The sequence below is a fragment of the Xiphias gladius genome, chromosome 4, assembly GCF_016859285.1.
Source record: "Xiphias gladius isolate SHS-SW01 ecotype Sanya breed wild chromosome 4, ASM1685928v1, whole genome shotgun sequence".
NCBI classification, from domain to species: Eukaryota; Metazoa; Chordata; class Actinopteri; order Istiophoriformes; family Xiphiidae; genus Xiphias; species Xiphias gladius.
In genome coordinates, this window is record NC_053403.1 from 3,478,948 (window position 1) to 3,494,659 (window position 15,712).

A 15,712-nucleotide genomic window follows, 5' to 3' on the forward strand; every position below is an offset into this window, starting at 1 on the left:
CTTGTTCTTCTGCTGGGAAGACAGCCCATCCAGGCAAAGTAAGTACAACATTCACATTTGAATTCACAAATGTACTGAAATTTATTCAACCACAGTTCACACTGAATTGAACTGAATTTATTTCCATTCATACAATTTATTCATTCATACACAGTCATACACTTAATCCATACACTAAATTAATGCTGCCTTTCGCACTACACTCTGTCATTAGAGGGATCAGGGCTCTTGCTCACAGGCACTTCAGCTGAGTAAGGGGCTGTTGAACCCGTCACCCTCAAGGTTCAGGACAATTTCAGCAAGCGCATGGCCATCTGGCCACCATTTTATAGAGCAGTATGAAGCTATTAGACTAAACACACACACACTCACATACACACAGTTGGGTAGTTCGCTAGTCAGGCAGTCGGTCAGTGCTCTGTGCTTATTCCTTAATTGGGCACTGTCACACAGGAATCCCACACACACACACACACACACACACACACACACACACACACACACACACACACACACACACACACACACACACACACACACACTCACACACTCACGTTCACGTCAATCTCACACGAGTCCACCCCAGTGTCATCCAAGGATCATCTAATCAAATCTGATGGGGAGAGAAAGTGAGTGACAGTGTGTTTGTGTGTGTGTTAATGAATGTGTGTGTGCGTGTGGTCCCCCAAATTTAGTGGCAGCTATCTGAGGTAAACAGCTGGTGATTGGAGGGGGTACATCCTATTTTGGAGAGCTTCCCAGACAGTCATTCTCACACACACACACACACACACACACACACACACACACACACACACACACACACACACACACACACACACACACACACACACACACACACACACACACACACACAGAGAGAGAGTGGCAGGGGGAGAAGAAGAAAAAAAAACTATTTGCGCTTTAATATACTACATGCCTCATCACTTCCCTAAACACTTACACTCACACACAGACACATACACACTAAATCACACATTGAACTGTTGACACACACTTAAGCAGAAGCACATGAATACACAAGGACAAACACACAGAAAACACAATAACAGGCCACAAGAGTCCACACTAGTTAAATACACACACACACACACACACACACACACACACACACACACACACACACACACACACACACAGCCATTACAAAAGACTGTCATGTTCCAAAAACAGTATTTATCCATCAAGGCTTTCATTGAGCCTCATAATAACTGTCATATTATACAAAAACATGTCAAAACACAACACAGTAACATTTCCAGGCTGATATCGAAAAGTGATGTTTAGCAGCTGCGCAAAAGTTTTCAGCTCACACACAGACACTGTCTCTCCAGAGCAACTTTCGCTTTGAGATTCAAAGTCATAATGTAATATTTCACCCAAATTGATCTTGAAAGTTAAAAACAAATAAACACTGTATACTATAATTATACATATATATAAATATACACCTACACACACACACACACACACACACACACACACACACACACACACACACACACACACACACACACACAGTATGAATTGTGCGGCTTAGTCATTGTATACGTGTTGAAACTTTAAAATTACATTTTTATGCAGTCCATAGACCAACAGTTCCCAACCTGGGGCTCCAAATGATTTATTGAACCAAAAAACAGACATTTCTAATATGCAAATGTCTCACCATGTTGTTAATCTTGGTGATAAATGCCCTTTTTCCTCTGAAATAATAAAGGCTTGCAGCAGCCTGCAATTCAAAAGAGATGCATGCATCTAATTTGTCTAAAATTCATAATGATGCAGCATGGAGAAGGAGAGGAAACACAAACACAAATATGCTAAAGGTACCAAGAACATGTTTGCTAAAATCAAGCATGCTCTTGGTGCTCATTGCTCGTGGTTAAAAAAGCCTATTAGCTAAAAGCTTGACAGCTGTGTGTTAGGAAATCATATCTGTAACCTGTCTTAAGCTTTTGGAATAAGACCTTTTAAAAAAGGAGCTAATGTAAAGGTGTATGAGACACTTTGACATAATTGTTAAGATGATTTCTGACCCAGTAGCCTCCCTCAGAGACACTATGTTCAGATAAATGTGACTTGTTTTGTCCAGAAAACCTCTGGGTGTCAGTGGTAAAATTAAAATTAACTACCGTCGAATAATGGTATATAAAGCTGTGGTAAAGCTTATGTTATTATGATACATGGATAACCTATACAGCTCATTATTTTATATAGCCTCTCCATTTTTGTGGATTTTTACTGATACCATCACTCTGCTTCAACAATCGCTTTTGAGTGTTTCTTTCTTTTTTTTTTCTAAGATTATTTTTTCAGCATTTTTGCCAACATTGGGTATGTTTATAGATGCAAACAGGAAATGGCATGTAAGAACAAGAGGGGGTATAAAATGTAACAAGGGTCCGCAGCCAGAATAGAACCAGGGATGCCGCTATTACAGTATAGGGTTTGCATTTTAACCCCACGAGGCCACCACCTCCCGCTTATGTTTTAATGTTGGGGTCAGACTACACAACCAGTTATCCACAACAAGTTATGTCTTTTGAGATGGTCAGTTTGTCGGATTAGGTGATCACTGTCTGGCCATGAATTAGCCAAGAGACGTGTCAGGCTACATGTTGACCAATCAAAGATTGCAGTTTTTCACAACCTGCATGATTTGAAAACTTTATTGGGCCAGAGACAGTTATCTGGGATCAGGAATTTCAGCAACCATCATGCCCTCAGCATGATGAAGCAAGGAGAGAGAAGGCAAGAAATTACGTCCTTTTGGTCTCTCCATCATGGCTTCATGAAATACAGAATCGGTTTTCTTCCACTCAGGTTTCTGATGCCCTATGGCTGCTGGATTGGGCCATTTTCCTGCAGATGTTGTGTAGACCAGTACCAGCATAATGCTACCACTGTCAAACTAGACACTTAAATGTGTAAAATCAAAAACCAGGACAATTTTTACCATAGCCATTACTTACATTAATTAAAAATATGAGCCACCAGTCAGTCAATAAGGCAGTTATTAAGCCAGCCAGTCCACCAGTAAATCAGTTCATTAGTCAGTCAGTCAGTAGATTCACTGTCACATACAGCCTGGTTGTTCTGTTGTAAGAAACAGGCTCATTAGGCATAAACACACACAGACACACACAAACGCACACCAACAAAAGGAAGCTGCAGTCCCTGTGGACCTATTAGTTCATCCCCATATCATCTATCTGTGCTTAACCTTTCTATTGTTTGTGACACACCAGACACACACACAAACTTACAGATGCTGAGATACAACTAGGCAACCTCCCCCTCGACACACACATACGCACACTCACACAGAAAGGACTGCGGCACCTGTTAGTGCCTGCAGGGAGCTGTATGGGTGTCTGGGAGCAGCCGTAACAGAGGCCTACAGGGTAGTTAAAACAAACACACACACACACACACACACACACACACACACACACACACACACACACACACACACACACAAGACACAGTGAAATAAGAAGTTGTCTGTGAGAGAGACAGAGAGACGGGAGTTGGAGAGTGTGAAAGAAACACAAGAGAGAATGACACTGCTCGTATAGTGGTGTGTGTGTGAGAGAGAGAGAGAGAGGGGTAAACCAAAAGAGACAGCAGCAGGTAGCTGAGGGCCACACCAGGTGGTATATGTGCCTGTTTGCTTAAATCACAACATGTTGATGTATGTGTGTGTGTGTGTGTGTGTGTGTGTGTGTGTGTGTGTGTGTGTGTGTGTGTGAGTGTGCACAGCAGATGGTGCGTGACGACTGTATTGCTCCCAGCAGCACAGCTGTCCGAGGCAATACAGCCTGGACACACACCTCTTCATCAAGTTAAATAACGGCTACACGCAAAAAGCGCGCGCGCACACACACACACACACACACACACACACACACACACACACACAGAAAATGAACATGAACATTCTTCAGCTTCACCCAAAAAAAATATGGATAACAAACAAATACCTGAGCTGTGTTGACACCAGCGCTTGTACCAGCAAAATTTCGGACTGAAATCACTTCATTTGAATGAAACAGCAGAGAGTAAACCTGCACAGATCATTTATGTAGAGTTCAACTTTGGTGAACTTTAACACAATAATTAGCGCTTTTGACAACAGCAAACTCTGAGAGGAAAGGGAGCAAGAGAGCAATCATGTCAGCAATGTTGTACCATTCAGTTTAATATAACCCACAGCATGTTACGACTACCTTGTCAGCCAAATCGTTTTGGAAGTAGTCGCTGTCGCTAAGCTACCAGCACCAACTAATTCGCAAGGTTGCATGAATTAACTTTGCCTTGGCACTTTCTTGTCTTAGCAGGCACCTAGATGCAACCACTCTGTCAAACAGCCCAACAAAAGGGGTTTTACAAACACAACAAGGTGCATGTGGTTCGGAGGGTGGGAATAATTACAGGCAACTATAGGGAAAAAAAAAAAAAACGACTGTATATATACCTGTATATGGACAGTATATGTTTTAATACCAGGTCTCTGATGTTTAATTTAACATATATTAAGTGCAAATAAAAATTACCTGAAAAGTGCCCCAAAAACCTTCACCAACAGCATATGGCAGCCAATGTGTAGCCTGAGAGGCGAGACCCAGGGCGAAGAAGTTCCACCAAGCAATCCTCCCTCCACACACTGCTGCTCGTTAAGCTCACTGCTCTGAGCACATGGTAATAACAGCAGGCAGATGAGAGTATCAACATTTTTATCAGCTCAGATCCAGCTCTTCTCAGAGCTGGATGTCGTAAAGCGGACGGTCGGAAAACACTGTTTTAGTTTGAAAATCAACCAGACAAAAATAGGGGGACGTGCCCCTCCAACCACAGTGGAATTTACGCCCTTGATAGCTGTAGTTGGGGTACAGGATTTCTGTGGCTGCATGTACACGGACACAGCTATACATCATTAGTGTGGTTGACAATTACACAGATACAGCAGCCAACAGTAACTGAATTCATCTGATGAAGTGAGAGGCATACGGCGCTAACGCTATTAAGTGGGATTATTTGCTTGCAGTGTGAATCTCTCTGAATCGCTGAACAGGCACGAGGGAGGAAAGATGCTCGCTGACACACTCAGTAACACACATTTAACATCTCACACCGACACATGAGAAGTAAATACATCACAAGATATTAAACAATCCAAAAGCCCTGCTTCCACACGGAGGAGGAGGAGTAGGAAGGAAGAACCAGCTGGAATAACTACAGTGATTATAATAATAATGCTGTATTCATTCTGTATGTATTCATTCGGTGCTGCCCACCTGCGCAACCTTGACCACAGCTGGTGAGAATGTATGATTTTTTTTTATTTTTAATTTCAACATTTAACCGGTGTTGCGTGGGAATGCTTCAAGCAGTCACACCTGCATTGTCCCGCCTTAAACAGCTGCTGAATCCACCTACGATTCAGGATCCAGTCGATAATTTAAGCGCCGTCACGGCTGTGTTAGCGTTTCGAAAGACTGTCCAACTGAAGTTCTAGAGGAAACAAAGAAAGTAGTTGAGCAAAACCTACTGGAATTTCAAATTTGATGCCTTAAACTCTGGGACCAAAAATAAGAAAACATGTTTTATAAATATTGTTCATAGATGTGTCTTATTTGTATTTTCATCATTTTAATATATTGAAATCATTGCAATACAGAATCTCTTCATATCTGTTGTTTATTCAACTATGTGTGAGTCAAACTAAATAAAGGCATTTAATAGACTTTTTACAGCCAGTTAGTTTTTTAGTTATCCTGTCATGAACTTAACTGTTTGATCTCAGAGTTCATACAGTACATCTCACACACAAAGAGACAGTAAACTTTTCAAGTGTAATACGTTTTTGCGTTTGTATAAGTCAGTGCAAATGAAACGTGGATGTCTATAGCTTTTTCACACTGCAAGATCTTTTCAAGCATTGAGATACCAAAAAATATATATTTTCTGTCTCTCCACTTGAGCAGTTGTCAATTCAGTTCACTTTAATTTAATTCAATGCAATACAACTTGTATGTATCCCTACACGGGCAACTGTATGCAGGGACTCGTCACCCAGGCCAGCAAATACACACACAATAAAGAGTGGAAGAAAAAAAAACAACAATTAAGACTATTAGCCTTAAAACTATATATGGAATTGGTAGTATTACATGCGTTTCAATGTAATGGAGCCATTCAGAAGCATAGAAAATGACCTAAATTAAGTGTTTAGTAAACAGATAGCAGAGGTGATAAAGGACTTAGAGTGAGGATTGCTTTAACAGGCAGGTAGAGCATAGTGAGAATTTGTTTGCTACGATGTCTTGTGCACGCCACGTGACTGTTGAAAAACCACCCCAAGGAAAATCAAGCATGCTCCCGCCAGATGTTCCCAAGTGATATGGTATGGGGAAAAAAAATGTTTCTCTTCATTGTCATAGTTGTGATATATGTCCCCATCTTATGTTTAAGTCTAGTCCTGCAAAAACGTGGTGTATTCTTTCAGATACAGAAAATGTGCACTTACCTGTAGCAGAGGGATTCTTCAACATATTCACTAATTAACACAATGAGTCTTTTGCCCAGGGTTAAACAAGACAGCAGACCGTTTATTTCAACATGCAGCAAACAGACTTGAACTGATGCACTTAATAGGAGCAGAAGAGAACAAGTGGAGACAGGAAATGTTGCTGAACTGGGGTGAAATATTTTTCTAATGCACCACCTTTCACGTCGTGAAAATTTAATTTCCATTTAGACATGAATAGAGTCAAAACTAATCTAATTTAATCTGCCCTCTCCTCTCATTTCCCCTGCCGTCTCTTCTCATTGCCACTGCTGTCTCCTCAGCTCCCTTCCATCCGTTCATATCCTCCTCTCCTCTCCTTTTATCTTCTCTCAACTCTTCGCCTCTTTCCTCTGCTTTCATCTCCCTCCCCTCATCGCTACACCTTTCCTTCCTTATACTTTCCTTTCCTCCTCTCTCCCTTCATTTCCTCTCCTAGTTTTACCTCAACCGGGGTTTATTCATGAAGTGGGGATTTATATAAAAGAGTGAGAAAGAGGGAAGCAGTGAGATAGATAAAAACAGAGCTGCTAAGAAAGATGAGAGAGAGATGGAGAGTGAGACAAGGAAGGCGAGAGAGGTAGGAAATGAGTGAGGCAGAGAGAGAGAGAGAGAGGGAGAGTTGGCCGTTGGGTTTTTATAATTGGCTGTCTGTGAGTCAGAGACGGTGAGTACAGTATCCCTCAGCCACAGACACACACACACACACCCTCAAAGAGATAACATTTCCTCCTCTCACCTCCCCTAACATGACATGAAACCAGCTTCTGAAGCCTCGGGGCTCTGAACATTTAAATTATCTCCTATCTCCTTGGCTCACTGTGGTCTAAAGATCACAGATTCAGCTACACGGCAGCAGCACCGACTGTCATTTCCTTCTGATTCACCTAATTAGCGTTGCTAACGACTTCTCTGTACACTGTCCCCATTTTAACCTGTGCATTAACCCATACACGGATATTGTGAGTAGCTGTTACTCTTATTGATGGAGTAGCGGCATCACTGTCGGCTGGGCGCTGCATATCTTTAGTGTTTTTACCTGCGCGTATTTATATGCGCATTAAAATTTTGGAAAGTAACGTGAAAAGTGTAGAGCTATAATAATACATCGTAGGTGCATATAAAAAAAAACTTTGATGCATGACAGATGAGGGACATTTTAATTAATACAATAACAGTAACAATTTTAAGCTAATAATGTAATAAAAAATAATGTAATAATGTCCCACATCTGCCATATAGGTTACAATAAATGTAATGACTTTTTTTTTACCTGGCATGATCATTTTTAATACATACTTTTTCCCAACATCTTCAACGGGGCTGACATTTTTTAAAACATTTAACATTGTCATCTGCATTCTACATCACACTTGGTAAGTCTACGTGCATTAACATCATAATAGGTTGTTGGATAGAGCTATCCGAAACACCTAATACGGCTTTTCATAATATGGGACTCATATGAGCGTTTTCTGGTCTAGCACTTCCGTGGTTGAGGTCAAGTTAAGTTTAGGCAAATAAAACTACCTGGTCAAAGAAAGACTGCGGTCATGGCTAAAAGAAACCAATGTTGACTGTTTCTACGAGACAGGACGTGACCAGCAGAATCTGGTATGACGGTCACACACCTTGTTGATTCAGTAACTGACCTGAAACTCCTTCCTAAAACTTCATGCTACTTTTCTCAACTTGCTACTGAGAAACAACACAGTCATTATTCACATGACTGCAAGACGTTGTTTGAAAAAAATAAACAAACTTTTAGAACTTCTCGCCCATGTTGCCGTAAATGTTAAGCAGGGAAGCTTAATCTAAGCTTTGGGAATGGCAGCTGGACAAAACAATCCCAACTCAAGGTGCAAATGCAAGCTTTTTCTAGGGCTTTCAACCCTATCACAAGGCCTTCATCAACAGATGGAGCATCGAGAAGTTTTAAAAGTGCTATGTGTGAAATTATAACCGCTACTGAGCTTACATGTCAACAGATCCGTCGCTATGATAACCGAGCAAATGAGGTGTATGTTTACATATGTAGAGCTGTTTACATAGAGGCCCTAGGTCAACGGTCCTCAGAGGGTGCCTCACAGTTTGGAAAAGGACGTCAATGCTTTGTGACTGAAACCATATGTTAGTGACAGTTTTTAGGAAAACAATTGCCTTATTTAAGAGTCGGTGGTCAAGACTGATTTTCAGAGTGGTTCATCGGCTTCACACCCTCTCACGAGCAGATCTGCAGGTGCTCGGCTTGACGCTGTACTCCTATGTAATAAACCTTTATATGCAATCAAGACGGTGTCAGCGGAGTCTCCTTCATCCTCTTCACATCATCAACGCCATCTAATAAACTACACAAACTTGCTGATGAAGACAGTGTGATAGAGCTGGAAGCCCCAGAAACGGCTCGTAGGTGCATCTTAAGCTGGGATCATCAAGAATTAACTTTCACTATAAACAAATGTTGTATTAAGCATTGCAACAAGAGACCACAGTGTCCCCTATGTATTTCATTACTATAAAATACTTTGTAACTGAAGTTTTGAAATTTGCTCTTTTGTTTTGAAATGTTTTACCACACGAACTGGTAATCTAATTAAAGTCTGTTTATAGGAAACCCTTCCTCACCATCTAATATAGACAATTAAATGTTGTGATGTTAATATGTTGACAGGATATGAGTTATCCAGAAGTGTATATTCTTATTCTTTTATTATGAGGTTTATTATATTGTTCTTTTACTATTTAGGTGAGAAACAATCTAGCCCGGAGTTAACTGTGAAACGCTTTAAAATAAAATTTTTATCAGCCTTTTTTTTTTTTTTTTTTTTTAATTTTCTTGATGTACAAGAAAAATCTGGCTACACCTGCAGCTCCACAGGCAGAAACAGAGAGAGAGAGAGAGACAGATTTATAGAAAGTGAGCAGCAACAAACCTGTGCTGCTCTTTAATGAAACCTACATACATCAGCCTCGGTCTACTAGGTAGCTGCTTCTTAATATTCCCAAGGTTCCCACAGATGTAAGTAAAACTGGCTTTTCTTATAATGGACCCTGGGCTATGTAAGGAGGCATCTACAAGGCCTAATTAAACAAGACACGCTACTTTCTGTTCAGGACTTTAAGAACCGTAATAAAGTCACTTTTACAAGATGTTTGTGTCATTGTTTCTGATTCTAACAGACAAAACTCCCCTCTTTCCCTTCTGTACACTCAGCTGGGAGTGTTACTGGTGATACTGCAGTTATCATTTGGTCTGTCTTGCAATAAAAATACTGCATCTCCTGGGACTTCCTTGTGAAATAGAGGTTAAATAAAAGTAATCGATAACGGAGAGAAACAAAACAAACAGAGACGACTTAAAACTCACCAGGCAGTACGAGAGGGGAATGTATATTATCACGACAGGGCGAAGCTGCTGCAGCTCTGCGGTCAGACAGATATGTGGAGATACTGTATAGACATTTAGCCCAACTGTCTCTGTGGGCGGAGTACATTGGCTACTGTGGGCGATGTGAGCTATAATAAAACTGAACACCACAAGAAGCCTGCTGCTTCTTAACAATCCAAACTGCAGTTCTCAAGTCTGTCGGAGTGATCTATCTCGATTAGGAGAACTAAGATTTAATTGAAACCTTCCTTTGAAGAGAGAAGACGGTTTCAACATTTATTCCCTCTGTAGCAATTTCTGGTAGAATCCGAGCCAACGGCACATGTCAAAAAGCACACGGAATGTAATTTTGTTGACTTCCAGCCTTTCCTCCCCACAATATTAATCACAGTCTTAACTCAGTGGACCTCAAGTGATGAAGGAGTGTACCCCACGGCTCATGTGGTGCTTTCACACGAAATAAACACATTGTGTGTTTCACCAAGATTTACTGTCCAATTTCCAATGCTTATCTGTAGATATACAACTGAAACGTAATGACTCACCATGCTGTGAAGCTAGATGAGCCTTCAGAACTGGCATCCGCAATACTATCAGAGTTCTCATTAATAATTTACACTGCAGCCTCCACAATTCTTGACCCAGGGGAGAAAGAAAAAGCAATGAAACAGATGCTAAGATACTGATTCACACGGGACCTATATTATAAGAGGACTGCTGTGTTTGGGGACATATGGTCATTAATTTGTAGTGGAATTTTTTTTATTTCCAGACTAAAGCCATGGCAGATATGCATGATATTAAAAACACAAACAACCACTACAGTTCTTAGAAATTACTTAAGGACCCCAAGAATAACCATGCAAACATGGTTTTTATTTAGAGGAAGTTAGCACATTTGCCGTTTCACAGAGTCAAGCCTCTCGACGTGCACGGTATCAAAATCTGAGCCTTTTTCCTGTTTACACTTTTAGATTTTCTTAATCTACTGTGGCTTGGTAAATTAATTTCTTTGGTCAATTGTTGACGAGGAGATGCTATAACTGGATTGCAGCAGGCACCAGCCAGTTCTGTCCTGTGCGAGTGTTTTTGGTGAACTGATTTTCAGATACAGCAGCAGCATCTCAAGGTTTAAACCTTCCTTAAAACTGAAGACTGAGGAAAAAGCTCATAGTGAGAAAAAGTGTTTAAAATACTCATTTTTTATGTGTTAGAAGTGCTGATTTGTGTTTTTTTTACTGTATGTTTTTGTGCCAGGTAGTGCTATGTTGCGTTGTGTTTTGGTATGTGTTGTGACATGTCATACTGTATGTTCTGTTGTACTGGATTTAGTATAACATATTTAAAAATATTTGTGTTTCGGATTGCGCTTCACTGGGCTGTTGTGTATTCGTAAATGAGTGTCCACAACACAGATAAGAGAATATAACGCTATCAACAACAGCTAAATGTAAACAAAGCTACTGGCTCAAAAGCCACCTATGAGGACCAGGCCCCTCCCCGTTGTGTTGTGTTAAGGTCTGGTACGCATTGATTAAAATTTAATCTGTCTGTGGTCCGAAAAAACCTCCTTAAAATGCATGCGGCACAGATGGGGTGAAGTTTTACTTCAGTGTTGCACACTTTTTTACGGTATGCACTGTCATGTTATGTCAGGGAACCGAAGGGAAGTGATTAGAAAATGCGAACAGCAAAATCCAGACTCTAACAAATGGCAACAAAATGTTAGCATGCCAGAGCTCAACACAATACAAAGCACCACAAAAACCTCTTCTCTTCTGTGCAGATATAATGAACAGAACAAGATGTTTGCCAATATTAACTCTATCCCGAACATAACATGTAACATACATACATACATGCAACAACACCGTTCCCCCATGTCTGTTTTCCTCTGTCTGCCTGCAGTTGATATAAACTCTGGCCGGCAGCGATCTCTGTAATTGATCCCCACACCGGAATAAATGAAAGTGATTTTCCTTTTCACATCTACATTGTATTCATCCCTGCAGCATTCAACATGCCCCCAAGCATGTAGCATAATGTCATCACAGACACACATACACACAAAAACATAGGCACTGAGCCGAGAAATAATATCTTCCTGTCCTGAGGACGAGATATTGATTGTGGCGCGCCAAGCACAGAGTTTCAATTTACAAATTTACAGTTTGACAGCAGCCGTGTCGGCCATTTGGCTGTTGTTAGCAGCAAAATCCTCATAACTTACAGTTTAAACGGCTCAACAGGAAATATAAACCAGTAGACACTTTGCTTAGTCCAACATAGGAAAGGAAAGGCACAGATAATGAGAAAGGAGAGATGTGTTTCTTTGCTTGAGTGCAGGTTTACTCAATTAAAGCATGTTGACATCACCGTGCAACACTGTTACGAGCAGAAATCTGGTTTTTGCTCAGTCTGTCTCACATTCATGGTTGTTTGGAGGCTGCAGAATACAATATGCTGGTGGGAGACGAAGGTCATTTGTACTTGTGTGGGCTGATTGTTTTTCCCTGTTCTCAGCCGTGCAATCGTTGCAGGTGAGTGTATGTGGGAGGCTGGTCAGGTGTTGAGTTGTTTTTATTTACGACTGTACCTTGTTGTGGGATGTCTTATTAAAGACCATCAGAAGTCTCTCTCGCTCATGCACTTATTGTGCCTGAGAATTGAGCAACAAGAAATTAAGTAATGATTTCTCAGGACGATTGCCTTAATGACATCCTTCAAGCCCAAAGTCATTATAAGGTGCTTTTTAAATGGTTTTAACACACACACACACACACACACACACACACACACACACACACACACACACACACAGACACACGCTCATAAGTCACACGCACACACACAGAACAGAAGAAGGCAGTTAATAGCAAAGTAATGAAGAGTTACTGCATAAACTCTTTATAAGACTCTCATCGTTCATAAATCACTTAGAAATCAATTTCATACCAAAGCAGGGAAGAAGAGAGAGGAGGAGGTCTGGATTGAAGAAAAGAATTTGCAAAGAGGGAGGGTAAAGGGAAGAAGACAAAAAGGAAGCACAAATTGATGGAGATAGGGCGGTAGGGAGGAAGGAATGGGGACTTGGCTTGAGTAGGAATACACTTAGAAGAAAGGGTAGAGAAAGAAAGGGAAGGAAGAGTGAAGGAGGAAGCAGAACTGCTGGAACAAGACGACAATGAAGGCAGATTAGAAAGAGGGATGAAAAGGAAGGAAGTTTGGATGAAAGGGAAGGAGTGAGTCAGGGGTTTTGGGAGTGTTGCAGGGACAGGAAAATGAAAGGAAAGGAAAGTACTGGAAGTTACTGCAGCTCGGTGAACATTACAGAGCAAAGGATTTAGAGTTTTTTCGGTTATATTTTAGTTGATCATTTTTCTTTTTATTGTGTTTTTAAATGTAATTCTAATGCACCTATTCGCCATATGTAAAGCACTTTGTATTGTCTCTGTGTTTGTAAGGCACTATACAAATAAAGTTGTCTTGTCTCGCCTTTCATCCAACTCAGGAATTCTAATGAATGCGATTTAAAACCCACGAGACATTTCCTTTCGCATCACATGTCATATAAGCACTATTTTTGGCAAGGATTTTCCATCATCACCACTCTACAAACGGTATAGCTGTCACAGTTTTCTGGATATCAAAAAGGTTTCAGATCAGTCTGTCACCACTTTCCCCAGAGGTAACTAATGGTGGTGGCAGTGAATCTAGAAGAAAGTAAATATGATATGCCATCTATTGGGAGTTAATCATAAGATATTTTAAAATAAATCTACATAAAGTAAATGAGGAGATCCAAAACTTGTATGATTGGTGATATGGGAGCCTGTGCTGACAGTTTCAGGTACATAAACCAGATCCACATCTTAATGTAACACAAAGTAATGTCGTCATTCATCCACTCCTGCTGACTTTTTGTCACAATGACAGAAATATTGTCTTAAATTGTATCTTGTTCAGGAAACAGTCAGTGTTAGACTTTAGTCAGATAAACTGGCCAAACAATCGTAAGAGTGTTTTCTAGGAGCTCGGGTGGATGTAGAGGAGGCTGGTTGGATGCATGACTGTGCGGCATTTTGCTGAACAAAGTGTTAAAATCTATGCTTGCAGTATTTAGCCCCTGCGGTTGGAAAATGCTTGTTGGATATCTGTTACGCAGCTTGGTGCACAAGGTAAGGTTAGATTTACAGGTACACAGCGGAGTTCCATTAAACAAACCAACACACAGTTCCTGCACCTTACAGGAAAGTCTTCTGAGATAGCTCGATTGGTTGAAGTTGGTTTGTGTACATCTCTACACGTTACTGAATGTCTGTCACACTGTGATACCTTTGTGTCTTAACTACAAACCAATTAGGTAACAGTTAAGGCAGGTTTAAGGTATTTTTACATATTTCACAATCACAAATAAAACAGCACAAAAAAGGAAAAAAAAAAAAAAAAAAAAAAAATTACATTTAAGACTCGCCTGGGTGATCCGCCATTGTTGTTACATTCAGTTGTGATGTGACTGTTGCCGTGTGTGACGTTGCTCGTTGTGATTGGCCAACCATGTCTCTCAGAAATTAGGTTCATACTACTACTAAACTGTTTTCCCCTGTTACTTTGTAATGGCAACGTAATCGTTGGCTGGATTATGTTCAGAGGCAACAGCTTTGTTTTTTGTTTTGTTTTTGTTTTTTTAAATGAATGAATGAATGAAGCACGACATGTCTTAAAGGCAGTGGAGTCAACAGGAGATGGTTGGGGTGAATAATGGGCGTACAAAATACACGACTGTGACACCAGAGGCCACCGAGAGTCCCATCTGTGGTCAGGTTGAGGCAACAGAACACTTTGGTTAAGGTTGGGGAAAGATCGTGGTTTTGGTAAAATGTAAATCAACACGTTGTGTCTGAAGTCACTGTGAACTTTTTCTGTATTAAACCAGACCACGCTCTTTCCCTAACCTTCACCAAGTGCTGTGAGAGTCTAAACCTCAACACAAAAAAAGCTTGATAACGCTGTAGTCACTAAAAATGGATACTGTACTGCAAGATCAGATATTTTGGCAGAAAACGAATACGTTATCTGTGAACATTTTACTGATATGTACAGTAACATTTCCTCATTACTTCGATAGAAAACGTCACGTGACCACAATTACACGTTCTACAAAACGTATTTCCTGTTGCACATTAGTTGTATGTAAACGTAATTTCTAGGGGACAGGTTCGGTTTAACCCACCCTGGAGCAACGTTTTTAAAAAAATGCTGTACTTTACTAGAGATAAATTTTACCTTGGGTGCATATTATATTGTATATTGTTACATTCAGTGATATGTTTTGTCTCTAAATAACATGCAAATTTATCGCCTCAATCGCCACATTGACAGTATTCACACTAACAATAAGGACATTTGGTTGCTCTACTGATGTTGGCAGCATGCACAGCAGCAACTTCCAAACTTTGTTCTTGGTCTTTTTTTTTTTCCTGGTCAGTTCAGGGTTAAAAGTATAACAAAGTCAGAGGGTGATATTGCTGAGCAGGCCAAAAGAGAATTTCACTCACACTTACACACAGAGACACAGAATCACAGACTGGAAACGGCTTGGAATAGACCTTGTATTAATCTGCCGGCAGAGCCAATGGAGAAACTCCTGGGAGGCTATTAGCTTCAGGTCTATTCAGCGCTCCATTTGGATTAGGCTGGACTGGGACGGGGATTAAACTAACTCTACTGCC

At 40.6% G+C, this 15,712-nt stretch overlaps 1 protein-coding gene across 8 annotated transcripts in view; it reads right to left on the minus strand.

Annotated features, from left to right (window-relative positions):
* The window catches only part of galnt14 (UDP-N-acetyl-alpha-D-galactosamine:polypeptide N-acetylgalactosaminyltransferase 14 (GalNAc-T14)), a 154,602-nt gene that overhangs the window by 85,161 nt on the left and 53,729 nt on the right, over positions 1-15,712 (minus strand). The gene's annotated exons all lie outside the window — the stretch shown is intronic.